This window comes from Canis lupus, chromosome 5 (genome assembly GCF_011100685.1).
Source record: "Canis lupus familiaris isolate Mischka breed German Shepherd chromosome 5, alternate assembly UU_Cfam_GSD_1.0, whole genome shotgun sequence".
Lineage (NCBI taxonomy): Eukaryota > Metazoa > Chordata > Mammalia > Carnivora > Canidae > Canis > Canis lupus.
Window position 1 is genome coordinate 43,330,486 of NC_049226.1, and position 24,185 is coordinate 43,354,670.

Sequence of the window (24,185 nt, forward strand, 5' to 3'; positions counted from 1 at the left end):
ATGTCCAACATTCCCACCTGCAGCAAAAGTGACCAGTTCAAAACTAAATAAAAGGACTTTGCTTACATTGTTAAAAATTCTTCAATGCTTACATTAACCTGAGGATAAAGCAAAAAATATTTCATGTTTCCATGTGAAGCAGGTAGAAGTAAAGTTGGAGCCCCATACAGATTCAAATGCATTGAGTCCTGCATGACCCTCAATGACAATTTCAGCATGAAGGCCAATAGAAAACATTTGGGACATAGGACTCTTATCTTAATTGGCCTATACTCAAAGGATATCAGAGGTTTTTGATCTTGGGCATCTGACCCTTTAAGCAGTACTACATAAAGTATGTAAAGCATGGTTTCTGCTTAATTGTAGAAATGGATCCTTAAAAACTGACATACATGAAAAGACTCCAATCATAAAAATCAGAAAGATTCCCAGACATAAATAAAACATAGCTCAGAGACCTAAAATAAACCAGGCTCTGATGCAATATATAACTGTATGTGTGGAGGTTGTGTAGATGCATGTGAATATTGAGGAGAGATATCAAAGATAGCAAGGAGCTCATGTGAATTTCAAGTCCCCTAGAAATAATTTTGCTGTCAAAGTTTCAGATCAGCAAATATTAAGTTGTTTAATAAGCCATTTAACATAGTAGGTAAAAACATGGGCTCAGGAATACCTACCTCCAAACCTGGCTCTTGCATTTACTGCTGCACTCTGGGCAAGTTACTTAAACTACTTGTGCCTTATTGTTATCAATTATGAGAGGAGTGATGATAATAGTATCTACTTTATTGGATATATTCAGAAGATTAATTAATTTATGTAATTTAAGGGCATTCCATGTTCTAATCCCTGGATCCATGACTATCTTACTTATGGTGAGGAGACTTTACATCTATGATTATGATTAAGGGACTTGAGTTGAGAAAACATGAGGTACTGTATTTGAAGGATACTTTGACAATGAGAGCTTTTAGATCTGGAATAGCAAAAACTCTCATGCTTCTTCTTCCCTATTAACAACTGACTATAGTCTCTTTCCCACTCTACCCCACCCATCTACCCTGAGTTGAAACAGAAACACTGAATGTTTCTCCACTCAATCCCCAGCTGACCACCACCAGCCAATTGGTACTGGGAGATAAAACTAAACTAATTTACCTCCTTTTAGTTAGATGTGGCTAAAAGGCATTTCAGGTGGAGGGAACAAGAGTGGAGGGTCAAGCAGCAAAGCCTCAGCTATAAGGAAGCCTGAGAAGAATAGAATAATAATAATACTGATAATAGATAAATAGCATTCATTTTGTACTTGTTATATAATAAGCACCAGATACCTCAATTCTTATGACTCTGTGAGATAGGTACTATAATTACTTCTGTAATATGGATGGGGAAATTAAGCAATGGAGCAATAAATATCATGCACAAAGATGAATGCCTGATAAGCAATAGATTTGGTAGATCTGAGATTCAACTTTTGGTAGTTTTGCTCCAGAGTCTGCTCCTTAGCCTCTGCCATACTCTGGGGATAGACCTGGGTTATATTGTGGAGTGTCTTGAATGACAGGACCTATCCTATAGGCAATGGGTAATTACAAGAGGTTTCTGAATGGAATGCGATTATGCCAGAGCTGTGCTCCAGAAAGACTGATCTAGCATTATCCTGTGGATAGGCTCAGTAAACCACAAAAAGGAATGAAGAGCTAGGAGGAGGATCCCTAGCTCTTAGAATGAAGATCCAAGAAGCAGCATTTGGGAGGGAGAGGTAATAACTCGAGTTGGAAGAGGTACTTAAACTGCTCAGCTGGGAATCACTTTAGAAAATTATCGGTCCAAACTTTGAACTGAGCACTGGGAAAATCAGTTTATGTAGCTATAAAAGCCTAATGCAGGTGGCTAAGTTGATTGCTTTGATAGTTTCTAAACTGAGTAATACCATGTTAGAGAAAGGGAGGCTGTCTCCTTCAGGATGAAATATATTTGTGTTAATTGCACAGACATAAACATAAAGAATTAAAAGACTCAGAGAGAAAAAGAACCTCATAAAATTGATAATGGCTTTCTAGTATAAATCTCCAGGATGCGAGGGTATCAGGGCATGCTGAGATGATTCAGTTCAGTATCCCTTCCCTCTCTGCTGATGGCTACTCTAGACATGGCTGGTAGACAAACTAGATCCATAGCCAAACCCACAATTGTCATAGTAATTCCAAGACAAAGAAAGTTTGGGAGGACATATTACCCAGCCTAGTTTAAAGAAACTATTTTTCCTCAGATAGAAGAGTATTTACCCCTTTACTTAAATATACATACATATATATGTATATATATGTATGTTTATAAAGATTAAACCTCTTTAATGGTTTATTCTCTGTGACATTCACTTACATATCCCACATAGCCCTAGCAGACAAATATCTGTTTTCTTAGTATAACTTATCCCCTTGGAGGCACAATGCATTAGGCATTAAAGACAGTAGAAAGATGATCGTGCTTGGATTTATAGATTGTGAGACCCACTCAAATTCATCTAAAGGCTTCTATGCCTCAGTTTCCTCATCTGTAGGGTAGGCATAAACATTTGCTTGCACAATTGAAAGGTAAAATGAAAGACTGGCTGTGAAAACTGTTTTGTAAACTGTAACACATCCACACAAATGTCAGTGCTGTTGTTATTTTTGTTGCTGTCATTATCCCCCTAAGGCTCACATAGAAAGGGTATTCTACATAGAGAGAAAATTGTGTATGAATGCATAGATCTTGAAACAGGATGGCAGGATCAGTGAGTGTCCAAGAATTATTTGAAATCACAGTGTATGTGCTCACTAGGGGAAGAGTGGGGGTCAGTATGAGTCAGTCAAGGACTGTGTGTGCCCTGCCAGGTAGCTACCAGGTGTTGAACTGAGCATTGAGTGTTGACCTTTGTCCAGATCAGGTGACATCCTGACCATCCCAACCTGACACATCTCCCCAACTCCATGATGGTTTTTACCTATTTTAACTCAACTTTCAGCTCTAGCAGAGACCATTTTTGTCTTCTGGGATGATGCTTGAGGATCCGGGATGACCTGTTCTGCTATGGAAAGATGGGCCTCTCTTCTGCTTGAGTCAAGTCCCTGCCCTAGAACTCATCAACATGTGTTAGTCTCCTTCAGATCAGGAAGGAGGCTGACAACAATAGGGGAAGAGACGATGATCAGAAGAGCTTATCTCTTATGATCTCATGGATAGGAGGAGGGAAAAGTTATTTATTAGATTTCTAATATGCTTTGCAAGTACTTTAATATTCATATAAGTATAAGTCAGTATTGTTATTTCCATTTTTATAGATGAGGAAATAAGGCTGAGAGATGCCATATAAGATTCCTAAGCTACAACTGAGAGAGTGTGGGATATGTAAGTGAATGTCACAGAGAATAAACCACAACTCAAGTCTTAGTCTTCATTTTGCTCCATGGCAGAGAAGTATGATAAAAACTGCCATACAGGGACGCCTGAGTGGCTCAGTGGTTGAGCATCTGCCTTCAGCTTAGGTCATGATCCTGAGGTCTTGGGATCGAGTCCCACATCGGGCTCCCTGCATGGAGCCTGCTTGTCCCTCTGCCTATGTCTTTGCCTCTCTGTGTGTGTGTCTTAAATAAATAAATAAATAAATAAATAAATAAATAAATAAATAAATACTCTTAAAGAAAAAGAAAGACTGCCACGCAGGAATAAAGTCTTCTGGGATCTATCAGGGGAAGGTCTATAAATTGGCACTCATGGAAAATGAGGTGGCAGGGATTCACAGCACTGATGGTAAGGTCCCATTCATGCCACTTCCCTCCTTGCCTCTCCACTGTCTCTCAGATTCTCTCCTGCCCTTCCAGTGGATTCTTTACCCTGGAGACAGATAGATATCAAAGCACTTGGTCTCAAGCCTTACACAAAACAAAGGCTCAACAGCCGCTAGCTGTTATTTTCTAAATAAGAGTGAAACTCAGGCAGTGGCTTATCTTCTTTAAATACCTTCTATTACTTTCTACTCCTATTCATAAGAAATTCCTCATTTCGGGCCATTCTCACTTGTGCACCCTTTTCCTTGTTCAGGCTGAACAGTTGCACTTTTGACAACATTCCCAAATTCTTTGCTCCCATGTCTTAGCCTTGTGCTGCTTAGTCTGTGAATTGTTTACCAGATCAACTTCTCAGACACATAGTGTCCATTCAGCTGTCACTTCCTCATAGAAATCTTCCCTGACTCCTACTCTGGTTTTCATTCTGTGTGTTTTGTGCTCCTTCCATCCTAACATTCCCATAGCTTACAGCCATTATTTGTGTATTTATCTTCCTGGGATATAGTGACTTCCTCAGTCATGGACCATGTCTTATTGACATTTCATCCCTAGTACCAAGCCTGAAGACCCATAGTGGATGCATAGGGTATGTTTATAGAGGAAAAGAATACTTTTCTCCAGTGGAAAGGCTCTTTGCTCCTTCACTTTTTGCCTCAATAACTCTTCTATATCACCATTCTTCAAGGCTGGGGTTAGTTTTCCACATCTTCCATGAAGTTTACCTCACCTCTCTCTCCTTCCTATGAGGACAAATACACTCTTTTCCCCCTGAGTTCCCGTCTGCACTGGTAGCCAAACTATATGCCACTGTAAGTGTAAGAAGGAAGAAGAGGCTTTTTTTCTGTTCAGAATTAAAACCAAATAGATCTTAATGACTGTGTTTGTATCACTGTGACACTGGATTTTAGTAAGGCAAGTTTTTTGGAAGAGTTATAGAAATGTAAGGGTGCCATAGTTATCCAAATTCACATATAGCCTTTTACTGGAAACATTTTGAGCACATGCTAATAAGAAATTGTGTGCTCATCAGTAATGCAGCATTATGTCAGGATGCTGTAATAGGAAAGTACACTAATTTTTGCACAGTCACTTCCTTGGGGAAGGTGACACCTAAACAAATTCAGAAAGATTGTTCTCAATTAGATTTGAAATGGAGTTCCCTGAGGACCAGACACCTTCTCTGAAAAGTGTTGCATATAAACAAGTGGAAATATATTCATGAAACTGTGTTGGTCTGCTCAAAAGGTGTTGGGATGGTTTAGAAGAGTAATTGAGGTACCTGTTTCCCACAGTGAAGATCTGATTGTTCTTACTGCTCCTTTGAATTTAGACTACTAATGTAGCTGAACCATGGGCAGCTTTCCAGGGTTTGGAAAGAAAACTTCTCACTACCTGGAATGCCTGCTTTTCACTCTTACCTAAGCTAGAAATGAATTTCTGTTCAGCCATTTCATTAGAGTCTGCTAGTGTTCACAGTTTAGCCCACCCCAACACACTTTTCCATGACCAACAACTTGGAATTTAACTACAGACTGCATTTTAATGTTCTGTAACTGAGGTGTGCATGTGTATGATAGTGGCACCTCAACGTAAGGCCTTCGAGAGCTGGATCATGATTTCTGCTTCAGTATTTAGGGCATAATTTTCACTTTTTTCCTCTGGTCTATTTTTGGGAGCATTTGTGTAAATTTCATGTTACATTTTCCTTCAGTGACTGGAAGGGCTCACTGGTAAAGACATGTAGTCCTAAACGTGTATGTGTATAGGTTTTAAATCATGTATTTAACTTCTTTAATACTTATTAGAAGTAATCTGACTTTTCTCATTATTTTGTGTGTGTTTCAAGTTATATTTTTCTAGGAATCTGTCCATACCATCTAATTATTCAAATTTACTAGCATAGCATTATTCAAATATTATTTTATTAGAGTTTTATTGTCTCTACTAATGTCATCTTTTTCAATCCTGGTAGTATGAAATTCTTTATTCTTTTTTTAAAATCAGTCTCTGTAGGACTTATTTACTTTATGAATCTGTTTTTTTAAAAAACAACTTTTGACTTTCTTGACCAGATTTACTAAACATTTGCTTCTCTTTCACCAATTTCTGCTTTTACATTTAATATTTCCTAAGGTTTGCATTTAAACACTTAGGACTGTACCAGGCACATAGTAACCACTCAATAAATGTTAGTTTTATTAATGTAAAGACTAGTACTAGAGACTCAGCTCAGGGTGTGTGTTATTAGGGTTTATTAGAAACTAGAACTTTGGGGCTTCTGGATGTCTCAGTCAGTTAAATGTCTGCCTTTAGCTCAGATCCTGATCTCAGGGTCTTGGGATCAAGCCCCACATTGGGTTTCTTGTTTAGCAGGGAGTCGGCTTCTCCTTCTCCCTCTCCCTCTGCTCCTCCCCTCTACTTGTGTTCTCACTCTCTCTTAAATAAATAAATAAATAAATAAATAAATAAATAAATAAATAAAATCTTAAAAAAATAAAAGGAAAGAAAAACTAGAACTTTTACCATCTCCTACATAAGGAGACCTCTGAAAATTTTCAATCTATTTGGCTACATCAAGGCTTTTATTCTAATATATATTATGCAGATACATTCTTTCCATTGTTCTTCATTTCTTCTGGAACCTTTGTGTTTCTAGTTGGGGGCATTTTCTTTCTGCTGAAAATCTCCTTAAGTATCCATGGATCTTCTAGTAATAAATACTTACATTTATCTATATCTAAAATGTTTTACTTTCATCTTCATATCTGAAGCATTAGAAGTGGTTTTCTCTTAATATTTCAAAGTTGCCATCCTAGTGTCTTCCAGTTGCTATTGTTTCTATTGAAACATTAGCTGATAGTGTTATTTTTGTTCATTCCTTCTGGAGGAAAATTTCCCTTTTCTCCTGCTTATAAGTATGTTTTCCTTTAGGGGCATTTGGGTGGCTCAGTTGGTTAAGCACCTGACCCTTGATTTTGGCTCAGGTCATAATCTCAGGGTCATGAGATCAAGTCCCATGTTAGGCTCCACACTCAGCTTGGGGTCTGCTTGAGATTCTCTCTTTCCCTCTGCCCTACTCCCCACTCACTCATTCTCTCTCAAAATAAATAGATTCTTTAAAAAATATTTTATTTTAGTTTTTAGCAATTCAGGTTTGATGTATCTTTGTGTCTTTTAATTCTTGAAGTTCTTTCACTATTCTTTATATTCTCCAAATGAATGAAACCATATAATGTTTGTCCTTCTCCAATTGACTTACTTCACTCAGCATAATACCCTCCAGTTCTATCCATGTTGAAGCAAATGGTGGGTATTCATCTTTTCTGATGACTGAGTAATATTCCATTGTATATGTAGACCACATCTTCTTTATCCATTCATTTGTCGATGGACACCGAGGCTCCTTCCACAGTTTGGCTATTGTGGACATTGCTGCTATAAACATTGGGGTGCAGGTGTCTCAGAGTGGGAATTATCAGAGAGGGTGACAGAACATGAGAGACTCCTAACTCTGGGAAATGAACAAGGGGTAGTGGAAGGGGAAGGCGGGTGGGGGGATGGGGTGACAGGGTGACGGGCACTGAGGGGGGCACCTGACAGGATGAGCACTGGGTGTTATACTATATGTTGGCAATTCAAACTTCAATTTCGAACGATTATTTCCTCGTATAATATTTTACCCCATTCTGTCTTTTTTTGTACACATACAGGTACACATACATGCATATACATACATGCATGTTGTACACATATGCATATATATGTAGGCATATACATTCACCATTTCCCATATATCTCCTAAGCTAGTTTCTATATTTATATGTTTTATCTATGTTTAAATCAAGATATATCATTAATACCTTCTTCAATTATGCTTAATCTGCTATGAAACTAATTTAGTTTGAATTTCTTAATTCTATTTATTGTCTTTACCTTTATAATTTGTCTCTTTTATAAATTCTACTTCTCAGGTAAAAATCTGTACCTTGTTATCTAATTTTTAAAATATATTCATTATATTTGTTTTAAACTCCATGTCTGAAGGGGAAGTGGGCAGGGGGTTGGGGTGACTGGTTGATGGGCAATGAGGGGGGCACTTGGCGGGATGAGCACTGGGTGTTATGCTATATGTTGGCAAATTGAACTCCAATAAAAAAATTAAAAAAATAAAAATAAAAATAAATAAATAAAATAAATAAATAAACTCCATGTCTGATACCCACTAGCATCTATTCATCTTATGGGTCTACTTCCCATGTTGGTGGGCTTTCTGTTTACTTCTTTTTCAGTCACATAATCTTTTCTCCTAGTATTACTGGCAAGCAGGCAAGCATTCATTGACTATCAAGTGTGTGTATGAAAAATTGTAAAGATCATTCAAATTCTGGCTGATAGTATCTTTCTCCAGAATGAGATTATACCTGCCTCTGACAGATAATTAGGATAAAAAAATAACCTTAATTTAGTCAGAAAGTAGGGTCATTTCAAACAGAACTTCAGACATTTTAAGGGTTTTTTTTGTCTCTACTTCATCTTAACTCTGAGTGCATAACCCTCTGTGGGTCCCAGTGTAACATATGGGCTGCTTGGTGGCCTTTTGTCCTTAGTAAGCTTTGAACTCCCATTTTGTTTCCCTATCTCCATTAGACTTCCAGAATCTCTACTTGTCTTCTAAGCTTCTTATTTTCCATGTGTCTGCTTATTTTTATGGGCATTCAGTAACCATTTAGGGAGTGGCAAATGTTCAGATAAAATCAGTACTAAATGTTGTCTCTGAATCTCTTTTTAAGATCTTGATCCCTCAATTCTTTCCTTATTTTGAGCTCTCTAATGCTTTCAATTCCCCCCCACACACACATTTTGACAAGCTTTTCTAGTCATCTTTGATAGAATGTTCTGCTGATACTTATTTATTGTTACCAGAAGCAAAAATTTTATTTTTTAGTCTAGATCATGAAAAATCATAGGAATTTTGGTATTCTGGAGATAATGTGATAAAAAAAAAGAGTTATATCATGGGGCACCTGGGTACCTTAGTTGGTTGAGCATCCAACTCTTGGTTTTGGCCAGGTCATGATGTCAAGATCACAATATCAAGTCTTGTGTCAGGCTCCATGCTGAGTGGAGAGCCTGCTTAAGATTCTCTCTCCCTCTCCCTCTTCCTCTCCTGCTTTCTCTCTGTCTTTCAAGTAAATAAAATATTTTTTAAGAGAGTTACATCAGACTTTTAATCTGATGGTAGTATGGAGGGCCATTTGATAGTAATCTACAAAAGTAAATTAATAGGGGATGGTCATAAATATAATAAGAGTTTTTATTAAGTATTCGGGATATACTAAGTGCTTAGTGTGTTTTCCTTCTTGCCTTCAGTATTTCAGTATTTTCCATAAAATTAATTCAAATAAATTCAAAGGTTATTTTGGTCCTCAATTAAGTGTAAAATAGGGAAGACTGACTGAGAAGTAGTTAAAAACTCACATTCCTGAACTATTTTTATAAATAAAAAAAGAAATAATGAACTTATATGGGAAAACACATAGTTTTTGTGTTTCTGGTCAATGTCAGTGTCATACTGAAGAGTGAATAAAAAAAATCATCCCTCTCAGTAGAATGAACATTTAAATACAGATAGATAGGCCTATAAATGATAAATGATAGATAGGTAATAGAGAAAGACAGATACAGATGTAGATATATAGACATATATAGAAACACAAATGCACACACACAAACCTGGGGAAAGAAGGACAGATTGGGGAAATCATTCTGAGAGAACAAAAGGAAGGAGCTGAGTTTGGAAGATGAGTAGGAGTTAGACATATAAAGGATAAGAAAAAAGCTTTGTAGATTAAGTACAGAAAAACTTGACAGCAAGCTCTGTTGGGAGATCCAAGTTTTCCAAATTTTAAATTTTCACTTAAAAGCTTAGATTTATCAACAATACACAACATCAGCTGCTTTCCTTGAAGTTTCATTAATGTTTAGAAAATATCCTATCCCATGAAAAAAAAAAATCACTTGGCCAGCTTGCCAACCAAGTAATTGTGTGTGTGGTTTTCCTCAATATAACTATTATGCTTCGACACACATCAGAAGTGTTTAAGGTATATTCCCCATTTTACTTTACAGAACATGGAAAGATAATCACTCAAGGAATGAAATTTAGTAACATTTATAATTTATAATTTTTACTGCTTCATCAAGGACATCTTAGAGGATAACTGGCTTATTTTATTATATTTTATTTTTTAAAAGATTTTATTTATTTATTCATGAGAGACAGAGAGAGAGGCAGAGGCACAGGCAGAGGGAGAAGCAGGCTCCATGCACAAGCCCGACGTGGGACTCGATCTGGGGTCTCCAGGATCAGACCCAGGGCTGAAGGCGGCACTAAACCACTGAGCTACTCAGGCTGCCCAATTAGCTTGTTTTATATTCTGGGTTCTGTTTTGTTGTTATTGTGCATATGTGGCACTGACGAGTACCATGACTATACTGTGGGACCACTATCTTGATCCAGAGCATGGGACCAAGGGTTGTCTCCAGCTTTGATTTTATCCCCTCAGTACAAATGTCAGACTAGCTGTATTATGAAGACTTGAGAATTGCTGATGTTAGGACTTAGAATGTAGAAAAAATCCTCTCTCTTCTCCTCCTCCTCCATTTCCTGCTCCTCCTGTTTTCCCCCCTCCTTCATCAGTCTGCTGTCCCTGAATTTTACAGACACCTTTCTTATGAGTAGGAAGTGATGGATGCTAAACCATCTGTAGATTGGAGAATATTCTGGCTCACCACTGGTTCTGACTCCTTTTTCCAGTGTCTGCTCTGCATTGACTCATCCAACCTTCATGCTGTCAAAGCAAATAAAATAAGAGAATGTCAGTGCTAGGGGAGGAGGGGCAAGATGGCAGAAGAGTAGGGGTCCTCAACTTACCTGGCCCCACCAACTTACCTAGATAACTTTCAAAACATCCTGAACACCTATGAATTCAACCTGACATTTAAAGAGAGAAAAGCTGGAATGCTACAGAGAAAAAATAATTTCACTTCTCACAAGATAGGAAGGCAGAAAAATAAATAAATAAATAAATAAATAAATAAATAAATAAATAAATAATAGGGGAGGGGCACCACGAGTAGCAGGGCAGAACAGAAGGAAAGCCCAGCCCTGCAGAAGTGGGAACTTTAAAAATGCACCCTGGATTTTTCCCAACAGAAAAGTGTTTAGGAGGTAAACCGAGGAACATCTCAAGAGCCACAGTGAAGCCTCAAGATTCCCAGAGTCACTAATAGAGGAAGTACACCCGGGGGGAAAGCTCACCGCAAACCTCAGGCCAATATAGGTAAAGGGCTGGAGCACTGCAGCCTTCCAGGCATTTGGGAGAAGCCAATCAGTTAGGTGGGCCAGCTCTGGACAGGTGGCTGTACCCTGTTCCCTGCAGGACACACAGCCCCCAAAGCATGGGTCCAGCAGCACAGCTCCTCAGATACCAGGGCACCCAATTGGACAAAGCCAATGATGCTGCCTTCCCCCTGGGACAGGCAGAAGCAGGGAGGGCACAGGACGGCAAGAACTCTCCTGCCACTGGGCACCCCCAAGCTGTGCAGATCAGTCCACCCACACTTGCCCCAGGAGCATCTAGGCCAATGTGGACTGGGAGCTGTGGTTAGTTACTCATGGGGAGCTCAACTCCAGAGTTGGAAATCTGGCCACCACCATTTTGTTGTTTTTCCTCCTTGTTTCACCTTGTGCCTGGGAAGGGAAGTGTTGCCAGAAAACAAAAGCTTCACAGGGTAAACAGCTCACACAAAGCCGGGTAGCCAGCAGAGGGTGGAGCATATCTTCCCAGGAACAGACTCCTGAGAATCAGGACAGCAAACCCCTCTCCTGGGAAGAACTGCTGGAAGTACAATGAAAGAGCAAGTTTATTGACCAAGCAGCGCTGGAAGGCTCCAGGACAGAGGGAAAATTGAGGGAAAATAGTATCAAGGGAAAAGGTTCCCCCTTTTTATTTTTTCCTTTTTCCATTACAACTCATTTTTTATATCAGACTAAAAATTTCCAATTTTTTCTCTTTTCCTACTTTAACTACAATATATTACCAGCTCTTCATTTTTAAGTTTCTTCCTTTTTGACTTTTATATTTTTACAATTATATATCTTAGATATATTTTTCACTTCTTGATTCCCTTCAACGTTTTCAATTTAATTTTGGAAGATATATGAGATATGGGTTCTTCTTCTTCTTCTTCTTCTTCTTCTTCTTCTTCTTCTTCTTCTTCTTCTTCCTTCTTCTTCTTTTGTTTTCTCTGCCTCATTTTGGTCTACAATGGCAGAAGTTAATACCTTCTAAAAAATGGCCAGCATACATCCAGAACCAAGTGGAATACTGTGCTGGTTCATCTGTGAGAATATATTCTCTCTTCCTTCCCATTCTGTCCCCCTCGTTTATATTTTTCATGTTTTGATTGTCAGTTTTGGGGCTTTCTCTAAATATTGCTGGTTTAGGGCAGCCTGGGTGGCTCAGTGGTTTAGCGCTGCCTTCAGCCCAGGGGGTGGTCCTGGGGGCCAGGGATTGAGTCCCATATCAGGCTCTCCCTCTGCCTGTGGATCATGGAATGGAGCCTGCTTCTCCCTCTGCCTGTGTCTGTGCCTCTGTCTGTCTCTCTGTGTGTGTGTCTCTAATGAATAAATAAATTAAATCTTTAAAAATAAATAAATAAATATTGCTGGTTTATATAAATTTGAGATTGAGCATCTTCTAATATACATAACAAAATATACTCAGAACCAAGAGGATCACCCTTCAGGACCCCTGAGGTAGACTATATTCTCTCTCCACTACCATGTCTTTACCAACACCATCCCCAAGCCACCCTTTTTTTTTTTTTCATTTTTTTCTCTTTTTCCTCTACTTTTTTTCTTTTTTCTTCTTGTTTGGGGCTTTAAGCCTTTTATCATTTACTACTTGGTTTTAAAACTTGTTTTTCACTTTACTGGTCCTTTTGTTTTATTTTGTTCTGACCTTTGTTTCATTTTCTGGTCTCAGACCTCATCAGAAACATCTAGGGGTGGATTTTACTTGGGTCGTGGTTCATGTTTTTGACTCTGCTCGCTCCTATAGCCACTCTGCACTGAACAAAATGACTAAAAGGAATAACTCACCACAAAAGAAAGAACTGGAAAGAGTATTCTGCCACAGTTACAGAATATGATTTTTAATTTGATGTCAGAAAGCCAATTCAGAAGCACAGTTATAAAGCTACTGGTGACTCTGGGAAAAAGCATAAAGGACTCTAGAGACTTCGTTACTGCAGAATTGAGATCATATCAGGTTGAAAACAAAAATAAATTAAATGAGATGCAATCCAAACTGGATGTCGTAACTGCTAGGGTTAATAAGGTGGAAAAGTGTGTGAGTGACATAGAAGACAAGTTAATTGTAAGTAAGGAAGCTGAGGAAAACAATTAAGAGACCATGGGGAAAGGCAAAGGGAAATAAATGATAGCCAGAGAAGGAAGAATCTTTGTATAACTGGGGTTGCAGAAGAGGCTGAGAGGGAGAGAGGGAGACACAAAGTATATTTGAACCAATCATAGTGAAGAATTTCCCTAATTTGGGGATAAAAACAGACATTCAGATCCAGGTGTTAAAAAGGTCCTCCCCCACCCCAAAATTAATAAACACCATTTAATACCTTGATATTTAAAGGTGACACTTGCAAATTCCAAACATAAAGAGAAAATCCTTAAAGCAGCAAGAGACAAGAGATTCTTCACTTATATGGGGAGAAATATCAGACTAACAGCAGACCTCTCCACAGAGACCTGGCAGGCCAGAAAGGGCTGGCAGAACATATTCAGGGTACTAAAGAGAACAACATTCAGCCAAGAATACTATATCCAGCAAGGCTCTCATTCAGAATAGGAGGAGAGATAAAGAGCTTCCAAGATAGGCAGAAACTGAAAGAATATGTGACCACCAAACCAACTCTCCAAGAAATATTAAGGGGGACCCTGTAAAAGAAAGAGGAAGCCCCAGGAAATAATCCACAAAAACTGGGACTGAATAGATTTTACGATGACACTAAATCCATATCTTTCAATAGTTACTCTGAATGTGAATGGGCTAAATGATCCCATCAAAAGATGCAGGTTTCGACTGGATTAAAAAAAAAGCAAGATCCATCTATGTACTGTCTACAAGAGACTTATTTTAGAGCTAAGGACACTTGCAGCCTGAAAATGAAAGGGTGAAGGACAATTTATCATTCAAATGGTCCTCAAAAGAAAGCTGGGTGCGGTAGCAATCCTCATATCAGATAAATTAAAGTTTATCCCAAAGACTGCAGTAAGAGATGAAGAGGGACACTTCATCAAGTATATCATACTTAAAGGGCCTATCCAACAATAAGACCTAACAATCATGAATATTTATGCCCCTAATGTGGGAGCTGCAAGTATATCAATCAATTAACAACCAAAGACATACTTCAATAAAAATACACTAATAGTAGGAGACTTCAACATGGCACTTTCTGCAAATGACAGATCTGCTAAGAACATCACCAAAGAAACAAGGGCCTTAAATGACACACTGGACCAGATGGACTTCACAGATATTTACAGAACTTTCCATCTGAACGCAAGTGAATACACATTCTTCATGTGTACACAAAGTGCACATGAAACTTTCTCCAGAATAGACCACATACTGGGTCACAAATCAGGTCTCAACTGATACCAAAAGATTGAGATTGTCCCCTGCATATTTTTAGACCACAGTTCTTTGAAAGTAGAACTCAATAACAAGAAGAAAGTTGGAAGAAACTCAAACACAAGGAGGTTAAAGAACATCCTACTAAAAGATGAATGGGTCAACCAGGAAATTAGAGAAGAATTAAAAAGATTTATGGAAACTAATGAACATGAAGATACATCGGTTCAAAATCTTTGGGATACAGCAAAAGTGGTGTTAAGAAGGAATACTTCTCAGTATAAGCCTCCCTCAAAAGAAACTGGAAAAACTCAAAATACAAGCTAACCTCACACCTAAAGGTATTGGAGAAAGAGCAGCAAGTAAAACCTACACCAGGCAGAAGAGGGAGATAATAAATATTAGAACATAACTCAATGAAATAGAGATCAGAAGAACTGTAGACAGATCAACAAAACCAGGAGTTGGTTCTTTGAAAAAATTAATAACATACGGGCTCCCTGTGTGGAGCCTACATCTCCCTCTGCCTGTGTCTCTGCCTCTCTCTCTCTCTCTCTCTCTCTCATAATAAATAAATAAAATATTTTTTAAAAAAGAATTAATAACACAGATAAACCATTAGCCAATCTTATTAAAAAGAAAAAGAGGGATCCCTGGGTGGCGCAGCAGTTTAGCGCCTGCCTTTGGCCCAGGGCGCGATCCTGGAGACCCAGGATCGAGTCCCACGTCGGGCTCCCGGTGCATGGAGCCTGCTTCTCCCTTTGCCTATGTCTCTGCCTCTCTCTCTCTCTCTCTCTCTCTCTCTGTGACTATCATAAAATAAAAAAGAAAAAGAAAAAGACTCGAATAAAATCACAAATGAAAGAGAAGAGATCACAATGTATACCAAGGAAATACAACTGATTTTAGAAAAGTATTATGAGCATCCATATGCCAACAAATTAGGCAATTTAGAAGAAATGGATGCATTTCTGAAGTACAACAAATTATCAAAAATGGAATAGGACAAAACAGAAACCATGAACAGGCCAATACCCAGGGAGGAAATTGAGGCAGTCATCAAAAACCTCCCAAGACACAAAGCCCAAGGCCAGATGGCTTCTCAGGAGAATTTATCAAACATTTAAAGAAGAAATAACACCTATTCTACTAAAGCTGTTCTGCAGGATAGAAAGAGATGGAATACTTCCAAACTCATTTTATGAGGCCAGCATCACCTTGAATCCAAAACCAAAGACCCACCAAACAAGGAGAATTATAGACCAATATCCCTGATGAATTGGGATGTGAAAATTCTCAACAAGATACTAGCCAATAGGATGCAACAATACATTAAGAAAATTATTCACCATGACCAATCCCATCCTGGGATTTTTCCCCAGGATGCAAGGTTGGTTCAACACTCATAAAACAATCAATGTGATAGATCACATGAAGAAAAGAAAAAACAAAACCACATGATCCTCTCAATAGATGCAGAGAAAAATTTGACAAAATACAGCATCCATTCCTGATCAAAACTCTTCAGAATGTAGGGATAGAGGGAACATTCCTCAGCATCGTCAAAGCAATCTACAAAAAGCCCACAGAAAACATCATTCTCAACAGGGAAACCTGAGAGCCTTTCCCCTAAGATCAGGAACAAGACAGGGATGTCCACTCTTACCATTGCTATTCAATATAGTACTAGAAGTCCTAGCCTCAGCAATCAGGCAACAAAAAGAAATAAAATGCATTCACATTGACCAAGAAAAACTCAAACTCTCCCTCTTCGCAGAGGACATGATACTGTATATAGAACACTCAAAAGACTCCACCCCAGGATTGCTAGAACTCATACAGCAATTCAGCCATGTGACAGGATACATAATCAATGTCCAGAAATCAGTAGCATTTCTATACACTAACAATGAGAATGAAGAAAGAGAAATTAAGGAGCCAATCCCATTTACAATTGCACTCCAAAGCATAAGGTACCTAGGAATAAACCTAACCAAAGAGGTAAAGGATCTATACCCTAAACACTACAGAACACTTCTGAAAGAAATTGAGGAAGACACAAAGAGATGGAAAAATATTCCATGCTCATGGATTGGAAGAATTAATATTGTGAAAATGTCTATGCTACCCAGGGCAATTTACACATTCAGTGCAATCCCTATCAAAATACCATGGTCTTTCTTCACAGAGTTGGAACAAATCATCTTAAGATTTGTGTGGAATCAGAAAAGATCTCAAATAGCCAGAGGAATATTGAAAAAGAAAACCAGAGTCAGGGGCATCACAATGCCAGATTTCAAGTTGTACTACAAAGCTATGATCAACAAGACAGTGTGGTACTGGCACAAAAATAGACACATAGATCAATGGAACAGAACAGAGAACCCAGAAAAGGGCCCTCAGCTCTATGGTCAACTAATATTGGACAAAGCAGGAAAGACTATCCACTGGAAAAATGATAGTTACTTCAATAAATGGTGCTGGGAAAATTGGACAGCTATGTGCAGAAGAATGAAACTAGACCATTCTCTTACACCAGACACAAAGATAAACTCAAAATGGATGAAAGATCTAAATGTGAGACAAGAGTCCATCAAAATCCTAGAGGAGAACACAGGCAACACCCTTTTTGAACTTGGCCACAGCAACTTCTTGCAAGATACATCTCTGAAGGCAAGGGAAACAAAAGCAAAAATGAACTATTGGGACTTCATCAAGACAAGCTTTTGCACAGCAAAGAAACAGTCAACAAAACTAAAAGACAACCTACAGAATGGGAGAAGATATTTCCAAATGATATGTCAGATAGAGGGCTAGTATCCAAGATCTATAAAGAACTTATGAAGCTCAACACCCATGGAACAAACAATCCAATCATGAAGTGGGAAAAAGACATGAACAGAAATTTCACCAAAGAAGACATACACATGGTCAAAAGCACTTGAGAAAATACTCATCCCTTGCCATCAAGGAAATACAAATCAAAACCACAATGAGATACCACCTCACACCAGTGAGAATGGTGAAAATTAACAAGACAGGAAACAACAAATGTTGGAATCAATGTAGAGAAGGGGTTACTTACCCTCTTGCACTGTTGGTGGGAATGTGAACTGGTACAGCCACTCTAGAAAACTGTGTGGACCTTTCTCAAAGAGTTAAAAATAGAATTACGGGATCCCTGGGTGGCGCAGCGGTTTGGCGCCTGCCTTTGGCCCAGGGCGCGATCCTGGAGACCCGGGATCGAATCCCACGTCGGGCTCCCGGTGCACGGAGCCTGCTTCTCCCTCTGCCTGTGTCTCTGAGCCTCTCTCTCTCTCTGTGACTATCATGAATAAATAAATAAAATCTTTAAAAAAATAAAATAAAATAAAAATAGAATTACCCTAAGACCCAGCAATTGTAGTACTCGGGATTTACCCCAAATATACAGATGCAGTGAAAGACCGATACATCTGCACCCCAATGCTTATAGCGGCAATGTCCACAATAGCCAAACTGTGGAAGGGCCTTGGTGTCCATTGACAGAAAAATGGATAAAGAAGATGTGGTCTATGTATACAATGGAATATTACTCCGCCATTAGAAATGACAAATACTCACCATTTGCTTCAATGTTGATGGAACTAGAGGGTATTATGGTGAGTGAAGTAAGTCAATTGGAGAAGGACAATCATTACATGGGGTCACTCATATGGGGAATATTAAAAATATGAAAAGGATTATAGGGGAAAGTAGAGAAAATGAGTGGGAAAAATCAGAGAAGGTGACAGAACATGAGACCCTCCTAACTCTGAGAATTGAACAAGGGATAGTGGAAGGGGAGGTGGGCTGATGGATGGGGGCACTGGGTGATGAGCACTGAGGGGGGCATTTGATGGGATGAGCATTGGGTGTTATACTATGTGTTGACAAGTCAAACATCAATAAAAAATATACAAAAAATATAAAAAATAAAACAGTTAAGATATATATGTAAAGAGAGAGAGAGAGAAGATGTGGTCTATATATACAATAGAATATTACTCAGCCATCAGAAAGGATGAATACCCACCATTTGCTTCAACGTGGATGGAACTGGATGGTATTATGCTCAGTGAAATAAGTCCATCGAGAAGGACAGTCGTCATACAGTTTCACTCATACAGGGAATGTAAGAAATAGTGAAAGGGTTATAGGGGAAAGGAGGGAAAATGAATGGGAAAAATTAGAGAGGGTATCAAAACATGAGAGACTCCTAACTCTGGGAAATGAACAAAGGGTAGTGGAAGGGGAGGCAGGCAGGAGGTTGGGGTAACTGGGTGATGGGCACTGAGGACGGCACTTGATGGGATGGGCACTGGGTGTTATAGTATATGTTGGCAAACTTTAATGGAAAAAAAAGAGAATGTCAATGCTAAAGTTTTTCCAGGCATTAATATTTCTTGTGCACAGATGAAAAATTTAAAGATCTTTTCTAAAGCTTCCTTGTACATTTTTCACTTCATATCACAGCAGCCTTGAGAAGCAAGTAAATATATACATTTTTGTTGTTTTAGTTATAAAGAAACCTAGGCTCAGAAAGGCTAAAGGTCATGGCAAAAAAATCCAACCTTAGTTACTCCTTAGTTACCCCTGTTTTCCCCTCTGAACATCCCAGTTCTCAGGGCAAATAAACAATGTCTCTTCCTCCGGTCCAATACAATCATATTCAGATCCATGTGTAGTCAACAGAAGAATGTCCTTAGCTACCGCAACATTTCTAAGAGCTTGGTTTGGGCTTGAACAGCAGCCCAAGAGTGGTATGTGTGAAAAAACACAGACAGGATCTTGGTTTGGAATGTCCTTGCATTCCTCTCTCCCTCTCTTTCCCCTCTGCCTCTCCCACCCTTCAAACTGTCAGAGCCAGATCAAGTCCCTGACATGCTCTGCCTCTAGAATTTTCTGAGGATGGCAACTAAGTGGGCTGGAGACAATAACTCGTCTACTGTGTTAGTCACCTCCCCAGTGGGGACAGCAGAGAGGCCTGACTACCAATGAATCCCCCTAACAAAATGCTTCTCAATGTGTAGACACTTTAATGAGCCCACCCAGATTTGTGGCCTGACATCAGGGCAGAGGGAACGAGAATAATTAGATGCCCTTATCACAGGTCTAGGAAGAAATAATGCACATGGTCAGAGAGCAGCTGGCTAAACAAGACCATAAACCTTTCATTGGAAATCAATTTCTGCTTTGTGATCACCTGGTCTCTGGAGACGTGTGATTGGCAGGTGCTGAGGGTGGAGATCAGAGGGAAAAAGGAGAGAGACATCTGTGTGCAGCTGCAGAGATGAGTATCAACACACTGCTGCATTTCCCAGAGCAGAACCTCTAGCTTTCTTCAGTGGCTATCCCTTCAGATACCAGATATGAAATGGCTTTCAGGATTTGGTGAATTTATCCCTTTGCCTTCAACACCTGATCTCTCCTGGTAGGGATGGGAGGTGAACTAGGTTTTCCAGTTTCAATAAAGATTCTGAGCAAAAGTATTCTCTCTGACTCTGTGAAAATGGATCCTAACGACTATAGAAGGGCCTAAATCCTTCTTAGGGTTTCAGTGTCTCCATCAGGTAATGCAGACTGTATTCAGAGTGGGTGGAAGACAAATGTCCCAGTCTTTGAAATAGGTTATTAACCTTAATCAGAGGAAACTAATTTTTCTGTATATAGCAACGACAGTTACAACAAAAAACAGGAGTTCACAAATAAGCATCTCCCTTCATATGTAACAAGTCTGGTTTCATACTCTAGGAAGCACAGCTTATTTCAGAAAAAAATTGAATTAAAGGCACATCAGGGAGCCTGATGAAGATAACAAGGACCACGGCTGGAACCACAGGCAATCCTGTGGACTTGTTTCCTTGATGTTGAAATGAAGGGACAGAATTTCTGACCTCTGGGGGTGTTTCTAATTTTAGTCCATCAGTCATTGAAGCTCCCTGTTTTTCTTCCTCTAATATCCCTGAACTGCTCTGATCACCACTTTGATCAGTAGCAGTTTAGAAGGTGGATGGGCAAGACAAGGGGGGACATTTAATTCCTCTCTTGGCTCCTAGAATGATTGTGACCTCAGGCTCAGGGAGAAGGGCTGGATTTGTAGATTATGAGGAGGCTTGGGATTTTCAATGAATACCCATTATTCTAAGTCTTTTATTCTTAATGGACTATTTAAAATATAATCTTTGTATCTTTTAGGCTTTGAAAGGTTGTGGAAACCCCTGTGAACAAAGAAATAATAATTCTTTTCACTGAACAGATATGGTGAAATGAAATATTTCTTTCTTATCACTCTTATTTCTATGCCCCAAGTTTTTGAGGGAACTTGTGTGACCACAAAGAGTTTTTCCCTAAGTAATACTTTTTTAATCTTGTGTTTCTGAACTACAGATGGATTTGTGCTGTCCTTAGCACTTTCCTCCTCAATTATCTTTGTAACAAAATGAGAGAGCTAGATGGGAATGGGAGACCCATTTTTGGAGCTACTGACTAAATAGGGGCTTTCCTAAATTATTTTTAGTTGAGAATTTAATAATATTCACTGAATGTGGAAGAAAGCAGTGTAGTCTTCTTTTCCTTCTGACAACAGCATAGTAAAGTTTGGTCTGTTTCTGGTGGAATATAAAGATGTATGAGTCAACTGGGCCCTGAAGAGTTGAGTGAACCCAAATTAGGGGTGTTAGGTGAAGTGGCACTCATCCTGGCAGGTAGGCAGTAAATTAAGCATGCATTGGATCAACAGATCGAGGGGAAATATCAAGTGAGAAATCAGGTAGGTGTGCAGGTATAGCAGTGATAGCTAGAACAAATAGGGGTCAGAAAATTCAGCCTATAGGATAAGTCTCTTCTGAATGAGGATGCAAAGCTGGCAATATCAAGCCTGGGGACACTAGGTAATTTAGGCAAGAAAACCATGGAGAGAAAATGAGTGGGAAATATCAGAGAGGGTGACAGAACATGAGAGACTCCTAACTCTGGGAAACGAACAAGGGATACTGGAAGGGGAGGTGGATGGGGAGATGGGGTGACTGGGTGACAGGCACTGAGGGGAGCACTTGACAGGATGAGCATTGTATATGTTGGCAAATTGAACTCTAATAAAAAACATACAAAATTTTTTTTTAAAAAAGAATACCATGGGGAGTATATGTATCAGGGCACCAGTATCCTGAAGTTACATCTTGCCTTAGATCAGTTGCTTTAGTTTAGCATAAAGTTGTTCTTGATGACTTCTTGATCATTCTATCTCCCACTGCCTATCTGGTACAAAACAAAAATAAAATTCTTAATTTAAAAATGAAGAATAAGTGAAAAAGGAATGTTAATGCATGTTAACATCATTACTGCTGACACTTCATATTCTAGGTCCTAATTCTCTCCTTGTTTCCCTGTTCTGTTCTTTGCCTGAGACTGTATCTTGCGGCTGACGTCATGATGCTGTCCTCTCCTGCCTTCTTGTTCTTACACTGTTACAACTACACTGTTATAACTAAACCTGGTTCTGACTAAGTCTCCATCCTGCTGTCTGATCTGTTTGAAGGTGAAAATAATTTCTCTGCCCTTTTATTCTCCTTGAACTTTTCTAAGAGGAAGAGATGCTGATCTGATTGGTCAAAGACAAGATTACTGACCAGGGAATGTTTAATAGAGTTTGCAGGGTCATTGGACATGTAAAAAGGGGATGTTCTCTTTTCTTCTCTAATGGATTTTCTCACATTCTTTGTTCTTTCCTCTCTCATTTTTATCTTATTTTTCTACAGATATTTATTGAGGTCTTTATTTGTTCCACAGGTATTTGCTATGTGCCAAACATCATGCTAAGGGCTAGATATGTAATGGAAAATTAAACAAAACAAAACAAAAACAAACAAAAAACAAATGCAAAACAGATTTGATCCTGCCTGCTGTGGTCTGAATGTTTGTGTATCCTCAAAATGTGTATATTATGATCCTAATGCCCAACAGATGATATGAAGAGATGTGTTCTCTAGCAGGCGATGGAGTCATGAAAATGAAGCCCTCATGAATGAGTTTAATGTCCTTTCAAAAGAAGCCTGAGAGCTCCCTTGCCTTTTCTACCATGTGAGGATATAACGAGAAGTATGTGACCCTCATCTGACCATGTTGGAACTCTTTTTTTTTTAATTTTTTAAAGGATTTTATTTATTTATTCATTCATAGAGATGCAGAGAGAGAGAGAGTGAGGCAGAGACACAGGCAGAGGGAGAAGCAGGCTCCATGCAGAGAGCCTGGCGTGGGACTCGATCCCAGGACTCCAGGATCATGCCCTGGGCTGCAGGCGGCGCTAAACCACTGCGCCACCGGGGCTGCCCCATGTTGGAACTCTTATCTCAGATTTCCAGCCTTCAAAACTGTGAGAAATAAATGTTTGTTGTTTGTAAGTAATCTGGACACTGTCCTTGTAGGGATTTCAGTCCAGTGAGGAAGATATACATCAAGTCATTAAAAGTAAATCTAAAATTTATTTTATTTTTATTTTATTTTATTTTTACGGCATTTTCTTTTTTATTGAAGTATAGTTGACAATGTTAAATTAGTTTCAGGTGTACAACGTAGTGATTTGACAAAATTATGCTGTGCTCACCACAAGTGTAGCTACCATCTATCACCATACAATGCTATTATAATATTATCGACTATATTTCTAGGCTATAACTTTTATCCCTGTGGACTTAACTTATTCCTTAACCGGAAGCCTGTATCTCCTATCACCTTCATCCATTTTGCCCATCCCTCTGCCCCCTCCTCTCTGGTTACCATCAGTTTGTTCTCTGTATTTATGGGCCTATTTCTTTTTTCTTTTCTTTCTTTTTTTTTTAATTGGAGTTCAATTTGCCAACAAATAGCATAACACCCAGTGCTCATCCTATCAAGTGCCCCCCTCAGTGCCCCTCACCCAGTCACCCCCACCCCCAGTCCACCTCCCTTTCCACCATCCCTTGTTCGTTTCCCAGAGTTAGGAGTCTCTCATGTTCTGTCTCCCTTTCAGATATTTCCCACTCATTTTTTTCTCCTTTCCCCTTTCCCCTTTATTCCCTTTCACTATTTTTTTATATTCCCCAAATGAATGAGACCATATAATGTTGGTCCGTCTCCGATTGACTTATTTCACTCAGCATAATACCCTCCAGGTCCCTCCACATCGAAGCAAATGGAAGATATTTGTCGTTTCTAATGGCTGAGGAATATTCCATTGTATACAAAAACCACATCTTCTTTATCCATTCATCTTTCGATGGACACCGAGGCTCCTTCCACAGTTTGGCTATTGTGGCCATTGCTGCTAGAAACATCGGGGTGCAGGTGTCCCAGCGTTTCATTGCATCTGTATCTTTGGGGTAGATCCCCAACAGTGCAATTGCTGGGTCGGAGGACAGATTTATTTTTAACTCTTTGAGGAACTTCCACACAGTTTTCCAGAGTGGCTGCACCAGTTCACATTCCCACCAACAGTGCAAGAGGGTTCCCCTTTCTCCGCATCCTCTCCAACATTTGTTGTTTCCTGTCTTGTTAATTTTCCCCATTCTCACTGGTGTGAGTTGGTATCTCATTGTGGTTTTGATTTGTATTTCCCTGATGGCAAGTGATGCGG

The 24,185-nt window shown here is 39.1% G+C and overlaps 1 pseudogene; it reads right to left on the bottom strand.

The window, feature by feature from the left end:
* The window catches only part of LOC119871868, an 82,748-nt pseudogene that overhangs the window by 40,433 nt on the left and 18,130 nt on the right, over positions 1-24,185 (bottom strand).